The sequence below is a fragment of the Lactuca sativa genome, chromosome 5 (genome assembly GCF_002870075.4).
Source record: "Lactuca sativa cultivar Salinas chromosome 5, Lsat_Salinas_v11, whole genome shotgun sequence".
In the NCBI taxonomy this organism is placed as follows: domain Eukaryota; kingdom Viridiplantae; phylum Streptophyta; class Magnoliopsida; order Asterales; family Asteraceae; genus Lactuca; species Lactuca sativa.
The window spans coordinates 332,463,403-332,476,989 of NC_056627.2; the positions used below are offsets into that span (position 1 = coordinate 332,463,403).

The 13,587-nt window shown below is 36.6% G+C and overlaps 1 non-coding gene across 1 annotated transcript; it reads right to left on the reverse strand.

The window, feature by feature from the left end:
* Positions 1-8,493: 8,493 nt before the first annotated feature.
* Positions 8,494-8,600, reverse strand: LOC111897895 (small nucleolar RNA R71). Its single transcript, XR_002852427.1, has one exon. It is a non-coding gene; the product is annotated as a small nucleolar RNA R71 (small nucleolar RNA).
* Positions 8,601-13,587: the final 4,987 nt, after the last annotated feature.

The following is a 13,587-nucleotide window of genomic DNA, read 5'->3' on the forward strand; positions in this document are numbered from 1 at the left end:
TTCCTAAATTCGAACCTAATTTTTTCTATCTCACTCTCGTAAGTATTACTTCTTTTACTCTTGGTAATGCTCGATTAGGTCAAATTTGATGCTAAAGAAAAAACCCTTGTATAATTTCACCTCCGTTTTGATGTAACATACAGAAAAAGTAGAAGATGGTGAAGAAGTAGCAGTAGAGGAAGTGGAGTATGAACAGTCGAAAATGGAAGGAATGACGTCAATAGCGTTGTTACCAAATGGGTCAATCTCGGGTCATTTTGTTCATCTTCTCGAGTCCGTTTGTTACCAGATGGGTCAATCTTGTCTTTTCGTCTAGACTTCATATCTCTCTTCAAAGCAACCAATCCTCTCCTCCTCCCGAAGACACCCACACCACCATCTCTCACCCTCCCTTCATTCTCTCCCCTTTCTCTCTGCAAACCCTAAGCCATCGTCACTACCATTGAACCCTAAAAACTCATTCACACTCTACACTTTTGTGATTTTACTCTGGGGTTCTCATTCTCTCCTGTTGGGCTCTCTAATCTCTGATTTTACTCTGAAACGTCGATCGACATCCCCATTTCAAGCATGATGCCATCTCTGCTACACATCCAGAACAAGAACACACATCACTCTCAAACACCCCCTTAGCTTCTTCAATGTTCTCGATCTCTTGTGATTTCTAGGGCTCGAAGCAACCTCCTCTATGTTACATTGAAAATCGTTTCCCCATCCCTCTCCCCCACCCCTTTGGTGTAATTTCTAGGGCTTGAATCAACATTTACCCACGCTGACACTCCATCTGATACGCTCATCTTTCACTGTTTTTGGATCCATGCTGGCAGTAAAGGATAAAGGTTACGACCTCATCAAGACCTCTATACCTCTATTAGACCAGGTTTGATTTTATTATTTGTAGACAAATTTCATTCTTGGTTTTGTACTGAGAGTTTCAAGGTTATAGAAAACCTATCTAACTTTGTTAATCATTTTTGTTCATTATGTTTTGTGATCCAAATCATTCCCAAATATATGATTTGTATTTACTTTGTGAAATTTTACTTTCACAAAGGCTATAAAATTGATGAAATATGATTTAACTAGAATATGGTTTAAGAATCTGTTTGCTTAATTTTTAGAAATCTCAAATCAAACCTGTAAGTATTGTCATATATATCTTAAGTTCTTGGGTCATAATGTGACATTACTATAGGTAACAATCTAATTATCTATGCCACCCTGTTTTTGGCTGCATGTTGCATTCTTTTGATATTATTTTTTGTGTATTTGATTCAGGTGCATGATAATGTTTGTTTGGATGCTGATCGCTGCATTGACAAGGTTATTTTTGTCATTAGTCAAAAATTTCAGATATTGATATGAAGTGTTTTATAATTGGTTAATGTATAAAATGAGTTTGGTTTCAGGTTGATGCTAAGTTGAAGGCTGTAGTTGAGAAAAAGGTTGGTAGGATAATAGGTTTGGTTGGATTGGCTTTTTCCACAACACAGAAGGTTAGGAATTAGTGTGTCAATACTAATTGTGGTATCTAATAGCTTCTCAATAGGAATCACCACTGATTCTTATGTGCTTTGTTCGTTCGTCATCATCGTCGCACCTGCGTATCTTAAACGTCGGTTTTCAGGTTTGATCTGACTGGACTGTGTGTGTTTTAGTGGAAGATTGTGGAGTTGTTGAATGATAGTGTAGCAATTGCTTTTGTTTCCAACAGGAATTAGTGTGTCAATACTAAATGTGCCATCTGTTAGTTTTTCAATTGCAATAGCCATTGATTTCTATTCGCTGTCGTCCAATCACTGCTTTTGTGAACGCTTCTTGTTTAATTCAATTTGATTCGTCTTTTTGTTCCTGGAAGATTGTTGGAGTTGTGGACGTGAATTAGTAGCAATCGGTTCCTTTCTTGCAGGAATTAGTTTTGTTATATGTCGTTTTCCAAAAGGAATTAACATCCGTTCTTATCCATCTTTGTTCATTCAATGCCTCACCGGACTGTGATGTTTATACAGCAGCATTGTTACACATACCAATCTTAAACAGCCGATTTTCATGTTTAATTAAACCCAAACTTGTGTTTTCTTGGAAATAGTTGAACTTGTAGAAGAGACTTCGTAGCAATTGGCTTGTCTTTATTTTTGCACCAATTGTGTAGTCTGTAAGTTTTCTAATTATGTGTATCAGTGGTTTGATGACAGTCCAACTTGGCATGATCTGATTTTCTGATTTGTTTCTCTGTTCTTATTGATTAGGTGAAGTTTGTTTTTGGTGGTTTTGTTTTTATTGACTAATGCATTTCCTTGTAAGTATATTCCCTAAAGGAAAATATGGATATTGTGTGTGTAGTTGTTAAGTGTTAATTTCGAGTAAAAGAAGAAAGATCCAGATTTCATATGCCAAAGGAAAAAGGGGAAAGAAAAATACATTCTGTTTTGATGAAACATAATATCTTTTTGTTGGAAGTTACATACTTGAGCAAAAGTTTTACTTGTTTTATTCTTTTTTCTTTTTTATGTAAATACAGCAACAACTACTTCACCTTTTCTTCTTACTCTAAAAGACAAGAATATCTTTTTTGCATCTTAGAATCAGTCTAACATGCAATGTTAAAAATTTTCCTTTTTTTTCCCAAATTGACCAAGGACAAAAAATGATAACGCACTTTTTAAAGGAGTAGGAAAGAAGAAATAATCTCTTCCCCTTATATAATTAATATTAGAAAAAGAAGATGGAATTAGGCTTGTTTCATTTGTCTTTTAATCTTTTACATTAGGAAAGTACTACAAATTTTGGGACTATGATGCAAATTGTTTCTTTTGTTTATTCTTGCCACCCATGCACCACATAAATTATGACGTGTAAATCCTGCTCCCCTTGTTCACAAGAGTAGGCATAAGTTTATAGATGTACAAAGTTATGTTGTCAATTGCAAATTTATCTAAAGAAAGACATGATTACCTGTCATGGTGACATGGTATTCATGGTGAAATGGATCTTCAGATAGTGATATAAGCTTTCCTTTCATTAAATTTTGATTTGCTGCTAGAGGTATATCTTAATCACGGAATGATGTATCCTTTTCTGCAACGAAATTGGTAACTGACCATTATTTTGCTGGAAACAATGATGCTCAATGGTCGAATTCTGAGCTACAACTACAGACAAAGTGATATTAATAAAAAAAATTATTACCTTTATGTTATATTTATGTAAATTATAATTGCCATATGTATAGCCAACTGCTATACACATGACAATGTCTTTGTATGGGTAAATGCCTAAAATTGTAGATCTCATCAACTGATGCTAATTTCAGTTATAAATTCTAGGTAGACAAATTCTCAAAGTTTTTCTTGGGCTTGTGAAAAAGGCATCATGAAGAGAAAGTATGCTAATTTACACCAAAACACACATCAATTTGATCCACTACGTAAGACACAGATCTTACCTCCCAGTTATCAATTTGAGCCGATGATTTAGGGTTCCTAAATTCGACCCTAATTTTTCTATCTCACTCTCATAAGTATTACTTCTTTTACTCTGGGTAATGCTCGATTAGGTCAAATTTGATGCTAAAGAAAAAAACCCTTGTATAATTTTACCTCCATTTAAAGAAATACAAATTGGTCCTTGTAGAGATAAGTTCCTTAACTATTAACATTAATCTGGTCATATCTAATTATCAGATCTACTCTATTAAATATACATGGAACAAAAGGACATGAGAGAATTATTATCCCTCCAAGCAAAACACTACGAGTTCATGTATTCTTGTTCCTTGTAGGGATAATAAAGGCTGCTTTCATGTGTTCTTGTTAGGAGTATAGTCAAGATCAATGGAGCTTCTTGTGTTAACAGAAAGAATACAATTGTAGCACTAGCATCTTATGAAAATGGAGTAAAAAATAGTACCCTAAATTCCCCTGAGAAGCTGGAACCTTTGTGGGATGATGGTTATGGGACACAAACCATGAAAGATTACACTAAAATAGCCATGTATTTGAGTCATTTAACTAGTAGTGATGGTGGTCCACTTAGGTGGTTTTGCCCTGTTGCCTGTAACAGACCTCTAAAAGATTCTCCTATTCTTATGTATTTGCCTGGTAATTTGTGTGTGGTTATAAAATTACAGAAATTACCATTTTACCCCCTGCAAGATATGCTTATATTTACTTCCTAATTGGATGTGATACTTTGTGTAGGGTTGGAAGGAACTGGAACTGGCCTTGTTGTACATGAGAAAGCTCTTGGCTCAGGAATTAGCAGCAACACAAATTGTCAAAGTACGGAAACAGAAAAAATGTCAAATTTGTAATAAAATATTATGCAATAGATTGTATTTTTTGTATATGATATTTTGTATGACATTAAATTTTATGCAATAGATTGTATTTTTTGTATATGGTATTTTATTTCTATTATGATACATTAAATGCAAATTTAATTTAAAAATTAATAAATATATAATTTTTTTAATATTTAAATTTATGATACGCAAAAATGTGTGTCATCTTCGTTTATGACATGGCCTTTCCTGACAGGGGTTTTAATGATACGCATTGCGTGTCATAAATGCGCGTCGTCCCTCGTTATGACAGGGCCTTCCTTGACGCACATTTGCGCGTCGTCTGAGCGTTTTACGACGCGCAATGAGCGTCGTAAAAGGCCTTTTTTCTAGTAGTGATATGACGAAAAATCATATATAGAATTGATTCAAACGACCAATTTGATCAATTAATTATAAGTCTAATCAAATCGAACCGAACACTAGTAAACTTGTTAATTTGTCCGCCTGATCACCGTATGAATGAGCTTGTTTGCTAAATGATTAAAGGAGTGAATGCGAATGTGGTCATTATAGGAATCGGTAACCAATTAAACTATAATCCATTGCACTTCCATAAATCAACCATAATAACAAATAAATCTGAAGCTAAACGAAAGTATCTTAATTACCTTGGTAAATCTTCGTGTTCCTTGCTTAGTTTTAGTATTAGCATTAATTAGTTAATAATTAGTTAATTTGGTAAATCAATTTTCTAGTCTTGCAAAACTAGAAAAAAAAAACCCTTTTCCATTTTATTAGTAATTAATTAGTAGTAGATAAAAATTAGCTAAAACATCGTTCCCTGTGTTTGATACCTGCCTAGTGTGCTATACTATCTTCAACAAGGTACACTGTCTTAGGAAAGAATTAGACACGTTAGTAGGATAACTAATACTTATTAATTTTCGCATCAAGTTTTTGGCGCCGTTGTCGGTGAACGGTTCAGTTATAGTTACTTTAAATCTGCTATTTTATTAGGAATTTTGATGTTTAGTTACTTTTAATTTTTGTTTAGGTTTTCTTCTTTTTGACTCACCACGCCGTGGTAATTTCCACCACATCGTGGCTTCGTAACAGTAGAAATTTATTTTATTTTTTGTTCTTTTTACGTGTTTAATTATTTATTTGCAGTACGTTTATGACCCGTGGATCAAATACACCTTTGATCCCACCACTTAAAGACCCGGAATCAGCTCTTAGGAGAAACAAGGATAAAACTGTAGGAGAATCTGCAACCCCAAAGAAGTCACCTTTTAAGAATCTCAAATTAGTCTTTGGCAAGAAGAAGCGAAAGCAAGTGGGAGAATCCAGCAAAACACTGAAGGACGAAGACACTAAGAGCAATCCAACGAAGGAGGATACCGAGTATGAAACAGAAAAGGAAGGAAGCGGAACTGATCTGAAGAAGAAAGTGAGCAAGACAGCGAACCCGATAACACCATGGCGGACATTGCTGACATTTCCATGGAGGCATAGAAGAAGAAAATTCGTGATGACACTAGACCGGGCCTTGTATGTGACATCCCCATTTTCCACGGCCAGAAAAGACCGATTTTTTTATGCTTTGTTAAAAATCAAAGTACTTCTTTTCATAAAAATGTTGCGAAATTTGTTCCTAGAAAACACGATAAATACGTTATCAAAACATTTTCGAAGAAACGTATTTTATTCATTTTAAAACGTTTGGGATGTCATCGTCAATACAGACATAAGCATAAACAGAACTTACATTCATTTACACTAGTGATCTATATCTCCTTAATCTCTCAGTGTAATGTCACTTCATATCGACACATGTGATATAAATAAACTGAGTGGGTCAGGTTGGGAAACCTGGTGAGTACATAGGGTTTTCAACCCACAATAATATAATTATTATTTTTAAACAATCAAGCAATCAACCCTAAGAATCAGCTATTTCTCGTTCACTCATTCCTAAGGATCGTCCTAAGGAATCGGCACGAAGTCGATCGTTGCCACGGTTTACACAACGGGCACTAAGTCTGCATAGTCGCCAGGGTTTAGGCATCAAGTCTGCATGATCACCAAGGTTTAGGTATCAAGTCTGCATGATCATCGGGGTTTAGGCATCAATTCTGCATGATCACCAGGGTTTAGGCATCAAGTTTGCTTGATCACCTAGGTTTAGAGTACACTAGGTGAACACATCGTTCACAACACCTACAGGTTGCGAGCCTGCTAGTGTTCCACTGGACTGTCTAGAATAGTCCGTGGTTGTCATCCATACTCTGCTGAATGACGAGGCCATCATTTGGAAAAAGGCTTCTCACATCGTCCACCTCTCACCCTCACCTCGTGGTCTATAACACCTCTCAACTCATCATCCAACTTATATTCCATCTATTACATCTACCCATGTTTTACCCCAACATTATCGTAGATATAAAATACATATACAGTTTAAATCATTTAAAACATGTATAAAATCGTTCATCCAGCATAGACAGCAAGTATTCAGATAATATGCACACATAGCACGTAATTTATATAAAATACTTCATATCTATCTGTAAGATGAAAGTAACTATGCACTCACTTGATTAGGTGGTGACTCGGCACTCGGACAGCACTTCGTTACTCTTAAAAATAATTTTCCTCGACAAAACCTACTATCATTACCACTAGAGTTTAGTCTAATGTTAACTGTGACTAATTAATAGTCTAGCTATTATTATTATTATTATTATTATTATTATTATTATTATTATATAAGCGTTAAACAACACCCTATATAACTCATAATAATATCCCAAATAATTATTCTAAGGTCCTAATAACATCACTATATTGCAACATAAGCTATACTAAAGATAGGTTAGGCGTAGCTCACTTATAGCGGGTTTTCTCGAAAACCGGGCTTCGCTGGAGCAACGTTTCCTAGCCGAAAGGCTCTTTTCTCGGGACTCCGGGAGCCTCGGGGCTTCTTTCAGGTACTAGGGGGTTTACCTAGACTTTAGGGGGCTTAAGGGGAGCTAGAGAGAGAGTTTAGAGAGAGAAAGTGGAAGAGGAAAGGTGTGAGAATGAATGGAACCCGACACATCTATTTATAGTGTGAAATCCTGATGTACTTGCCGAGTAGGAGGACCTACTCGCCGAGTTGGGCCATGTGGTAGCCTTCTGGTGGTGCCACGTCACCCCCTATCGCATATCAGCCTTCAAACTTAGAAAAATCATAACTCTTGCATACAAGCTACGTTTTCGACGTTCTTTTTTTCAACGCATAGGTAAAATCAAGATCTACAACTTTCATTTAGACTCCGTCGGCTAATTCTCGACCAATCTCAAAGTTAACAGTAGGAGGCGTTTAGACTATTATATGACCGCGAAGAATTCGTAACTCCTTCATACAGACTCCGTTTTTGTCTATATTTTTACCGTTGAGTTCCTATTAATGAGATCTTCAACTCTCATTTAGATCGCTTAAGCCAAAAACTGCTCGAACTAAAATTCGAGTTTCGGGTCGTTTACTTCTAAGTCGAATCTTAGAAAAATCATAACTTCCTCATACGAAGTTAGATTTGGGCGTTCTTTTTATGGTTGTTCTTGGTTTAATGTATACTAAAACTTTGGTTTAGATCACCAAGGCTAAAAATTCCTCCAACGTAAATTCACTATTTACGTCTCCCATTGCCGTGCCGGTTTTGCCGAAAAACTTCGACGAGCCATAACTTCTTTGTTATAACTCGGACTTCGGCGTTCTTTATATGTACGGAACCCTTGAGACATATTCTACAACTTGGTTAAGATTATTTATTCTAAATAATATTTTGTCGAAAATTAATTTTCGACCCCTATTATCTCTAAATTGACTAGCCCAGATCTACGGGCGTTACATTGTACAACCCACCATACTAGCCACTGCCACATTTGAACTCAAGGGGCATATCCTAGCTGCGCTTAAGGAGATTCCTTTCACCGAAAAGGATCATGAAGACGCTTATAAGCATCTTGATGAAGTCAACGACATCGCCGACTACTTTAACATTCCAAATGTTCCACGTGAAACGGTGTTGTTGAGGATGCTCCCTATCACTTTCAAGGGAGCTACAAAGGATTGGCTAAAGGCACTTCCACCAGGCGCGATCACAACATGGGCAAAGATGCGTGAGGAGTTTTTGGAACAATTTTGTCCACCATCCAAGATTGCTAAGCTCAAAAAGATCATTGCTAATTTTGAAAAACAAATGGGGGAGTCGCTGTTTGAAGCATGGGAGCGCTACAATGGTCTACTTCGGAATTTCCCCCAAAATGATCTCTATGTGCAACAAGAGGTTTCTAAATTTTATGATGGGTTGAATGTCACAACTAGGCAACTCCTTGATTCTCAAGACCCTTTAACCAAGAAAAATCTTGTGGAAATCAAGGAAATCATTGAAGAATTCTCTAAACACTCTGGAGAGTACCATAACCCGAGGAATGATGTAACAAGGGGATCGGCGAATGTTGCTTTGGAAGACATGTCGGCAGTTTCAGCAATATTGCAAAACATGGATAGGAGGATGACAAAGATGGATCAAACAATCCATGCAATAAGAGTTAGGTGCGAAAACTGTAACATATGACATTTGACTAAGGACTATGATCTTGATCAGTATGGAAACCAAAAGGTTGAAGCTTTCTGCTCGAGTGGTGATTGATTAGATGAAGATTGGAGAAATCCCAAGAAGAAGTGGTTACCTTATGATGAGTACAAGAAATCCAAGGAATAGAAATATGAACAAGGAGGAAGAGGCTTTTACCGACGAGAGGAACCAGTTCCAGAAAAGAAGCCCGATTTCGAGTCAATGCTTTCTCGTTTTGCTGCGGCATCCAAAAAAAGGCACATGGAAACAGAAGCAGGAGTTAGAGAACAACAAAATATGATGAGGGAGCGGTAAAATCTACTAAGAAATCAACAAGCTTCCATCTTGAACATTGAAAAACAACTTAGGGAACTAGCTAAGAAAATAAATGAAAGGTCACCGAGAGGACTTCCAGGAAATACCGAACAAAACCCGAGAGGAGCCCAAATCCAAGTTGTAACAACAAGAAGCTGGAAAATAATTACTCTTTTGACTCCCATCGACAGAAGCAACCCGGATGAGGAGAGAGAAATTAGAGAAGAAAGTCAAACCAAGGAAACTGAACAATCAACACGATGTGGTATAGATGCCACGTTGTGGCAAGAGTCTGAAAAGAAAACTAATGAACCCGTTAAGCCATACCGCCCACCATTACCTTTTCCAAGTAGAGCAATGAGAAGAATGCTGAAGATAATCGAAAGTTCCTAGATCATATAAAGTCTCTTGAAATCAACATTCCATTCCTTGAGGCCTTAGCCGAGATGCCAAAATATGCCAAGTTTCTCAAGGACCTCTTAACAAACCGCAAGAAAATGGAAGGATTATCCAAGGTGGTGCTAAATGAAACTTGCTCTGCTGCAATGCTAAACATGTTACCAAAGAAGATGGGTGATCCAGGAAGCATAATTTTACCATGCGAATTCGGGAACCTAGCAACGAGTCATGCGTTAGCCGACTCGGGAGCAAGTGTTAATTTGATGCCCTACTCGTTCTTTAAGAAGCTCGATCTCCCCTAACCAAGACCAGTCTGCATGGTAATCCATTTAGCCAACAAGACCATGACCTTTCCAAGAGGTATCTGTGAAAACTTACTAGTAAAAGTTGACAAGTTTTTTTCCCGTAGATTTCATTGTTTTAGACATGGAGGAAGATAAACAAGTCCCAATCATCCTTGGAAGGCCTTTCTTGAGCACCGCCCGGGCCTTGGTGGATATTAGAGAGTCCAAAATCACTCTTCGAGTTGGAGAAGAAGCTGTCACTTTTGGAGTGAATAGAGCAATTCAACATTCAAGAATAAGTGATGACATGGCTTTCTCAATTGATGTTATTGATGGTGTACTTGAAAAAGAGTTAGGAGGGTGGAAAAAAAAAGAGATCGAGGGATATATGGTGCTAGGAGAAGGTAACTTTGATGCCGAACTTGATATACAAGAATTGGAGAAGCTATTAGAGGAAAGCGAGTACAATGAATTGAAAAAGCAAACAGAAGAAGCAACACGATGTGGCACAGGCAACAAGTCGTAGCCCTCAATTTTTCCACGATCTGACATTAAAATTTGCGACAACACGACATGGCAGAAGGCCCACGTCTTGGTAACTGGAGAAAAGCCAAAAAAAATGAGCTGAAGATTTTGCCCGAACATCTGGAGTATGCATTTTTGGAAGAAGGACAACAAAAGCCATTTATTATAGCATCCGATCTAACCAAACATGAAAAAGAAAGCCTAGTTGAAGTATTAAAGAAAAGACAAGGCACCATAAAATGGAAGATAACCAACATCAAGGGAATTAGTCCCGCCTACTGTTCAAATAAGATCAATCTAGAAGAAGGAGCTAAGTCCATAGTACAACGTCAAAGAAGGCCCAACCCAAATATGCAAGAAGTGGTGAAAAAAGAAGTGTTAAAAATTTTAGATGCCGACATCATATATTCAATTTCTGATAGTCCATGGGTAGTCCGGTACACATAGTGCCAAAGAAAGGAGGAATGACGGTGGTTACCACCGAAGACAATAAGTTAATCCCCACAAGAACGGTAACTGGGTGGCGCGTTTGCATCGACTATCGGAAGCTTAATGATGTTACATGCAAAGATCACTTTCCTTTACCATTTATCAATTAAATGCTCGAGAGGCTATTCGATAATCTTTACTATTGTTTTCTAGATGGTTTTCGGGGTATTTTCAAATCCCAATTGACCCACAAGACCAAGAAAATACCACTTTCACTTGCCTAAGTGGGACTTTTGCAAATCGACGCATGCCATTTGGGTTATTCAACGCACCAGTTACTTTCCAAAGGTGCATGATGGCTATCTTCCATGACATGATCGAGAAATTTATGGAGGTTTTTATGGATGACTTCTCGGTTTTTGGGTCCTCTTTTGAAGATTGTTTGTCCAATTTAGACCTAATGCTAGCAAGATGTGAAAAGACCAACCTAGTCCTAAATTGGGAGAAGTGCCACTTCATGGTAAAGGAAGGAATTGCGTTGGGACACAAAGTCTCAAAATTGGGGATAGAGGTAGATCGATCGAAAGTTGAAACAATATCTAAATTACGACCTCCAACTAATGTAAAAGGGGTGAGGAGCTTTCTAGGCCATGCGAGATTTTACCGCCGATTCATCAAGGATTTTTCGAAGATCACAAGGCCATTGACTCAACTTTTTTTGAAGGATGCCACGCTTGAAATTTCTAAGCAATGTCATGAAGCCTTTCAGTTATTGAAGGATAAGTTGACTAGTATCCCTATTATGATAGCCCCGAATTGGAGTCTTCCTTTTGAGCTGATTTGTGATGCTAGTGAATATGTAGTGGGAGCTGTTTTGGGACAAAGGGTTGACAACCATTTTCAACCTATTTATTATGCAAGCAAAACTTTAAACCCGACTCAAGAAAACTACACTACTATAGAGAAGGAGCTGCTCGCGGTGGTTTATGCTTTTGATAAATTCTACCCATATTTAGTTTTGTCCAAGACAATTGTTTTTACCTACCATTCTTCCCTTAAGTATCTTTTTGCTAAACAAGATGGCAAACCAAGATTGATACGTTGGGTATTGCTTTTACAAGAATTTGACATTGAAATTAGAGATAAAAAAAAGGAATGGAGAACGTGGCTGCCGATCACTTATAATTTGGAAGAATTGGAAGAAAACAAGATTGGAGATGATTTTCCCGAGGAATATCTTATGGTTATAGCAGGAGAAGTACCTTGGTATGAATATATATCTAACTATTTAGCAAGTGATTATCTTCCAAAAGAATTGACACGTCAACAAAAGAAGAAACTATTTTCTGAAGTCAAGTATTACTTTTGGGATGATTCATACCTCTTTTGAAGTTATGACGATGGAATAATAAGAAGATATGTGTTTGGGAAAGAAGATATGTGTTCAGTAAAAGATCCTTAAATTAGCAAGAAACAAATGATTTTTGTGTTAGTTTTGTTTAACACAATTATAAAAACATTTTCTCCAATATGGTAGTTAAAGCATTTGGCTCCTTTTGGATTTGGTGACTTTTTGGTTCTTAATGCTAGTTGATTTTCACTAATTACATGCTTAATGGAAATTGTGACTTTGACTAAGGAAATTGTTATGAGCTTCTCTGACCATTTTAATAACTAAGAAAAGTCTAGGTAATCTCAAGCTTCTTGGATTATTATAGCCAAATTATTGATTTAAAACAAGTATTGCACCATTAGATTCTAATGATATGTTCATCAAAAAGTCAAAGTGAGGAAACATTTAGTCAACCATCTTTCCCTTATTGATTTTACATCAAACCCTTGTTTTTGTTGAAACTGTCTATTTAAATCTTAGTTTAATTCGAGTTTATTTCAAGTATTTCGAAAGATCACCCCCCCCCCCCATTTTTAATTTATTGTCATTTTATAAATATTTTTACAAAGAGATTCTCATAGAGTTATAAAATTGGGCAAATCTTCATGGATACGATCCCTTTACCACTAAACATTATTTTAGTGTGTAATATTTAGGGTATTTATTTTGTTGGCCTCGACAACCACCAGGAAAACTAGAGAAAAAACCTTTTTCCATTTAATTAGTAATTAATTAGCAGTAGGTAAAAATTAGCTAAAACATTGTTCCATGTGTACGATACCTGCCTAATGTGCTATACTATCTTCAACATTGTATACCGCCTTATGAAATAATTAGTCACGTTTGTAGGATTAACTAGTGCTTATTAATATTCGCATAAAAACAAGTATGTATTGTGGACTTACAAGTAAGTGAGGCTGCAAAGGTTAACAAAAACCGGTACATATCTGAGTCGTAGAGACCGGAGCTCACATATGATGACGATATCGGGGAAGAAATCGACATTGACGGAGAGGAAGAGAGCAGCGGCGCTTTAGTTACATTCTTTTGAGACTTTTTAGTTCTCTCTCTTTTTTTTCTTTTATGGTTATCAGATAGTTTAAAATTTCAGAATTTATTTTTGGTGTATCCTATTCCTTCATATTAGGATTTTTAGTTATTCACAAAACTTCTTGTTTTTATTTTTTTGGTGTCCTGTTCAGTTTAAGTCTCTCAAAAGCTTTTGTTTTTTTAATATGTAATAAATAATTTAAGTCTATGTATAAAAAAGTATAAGTAGGCTAAAAAGCGGGGAGGCCATGGCCCCCTCTGGCCCTTAAAGGTATTCGCCCCTGC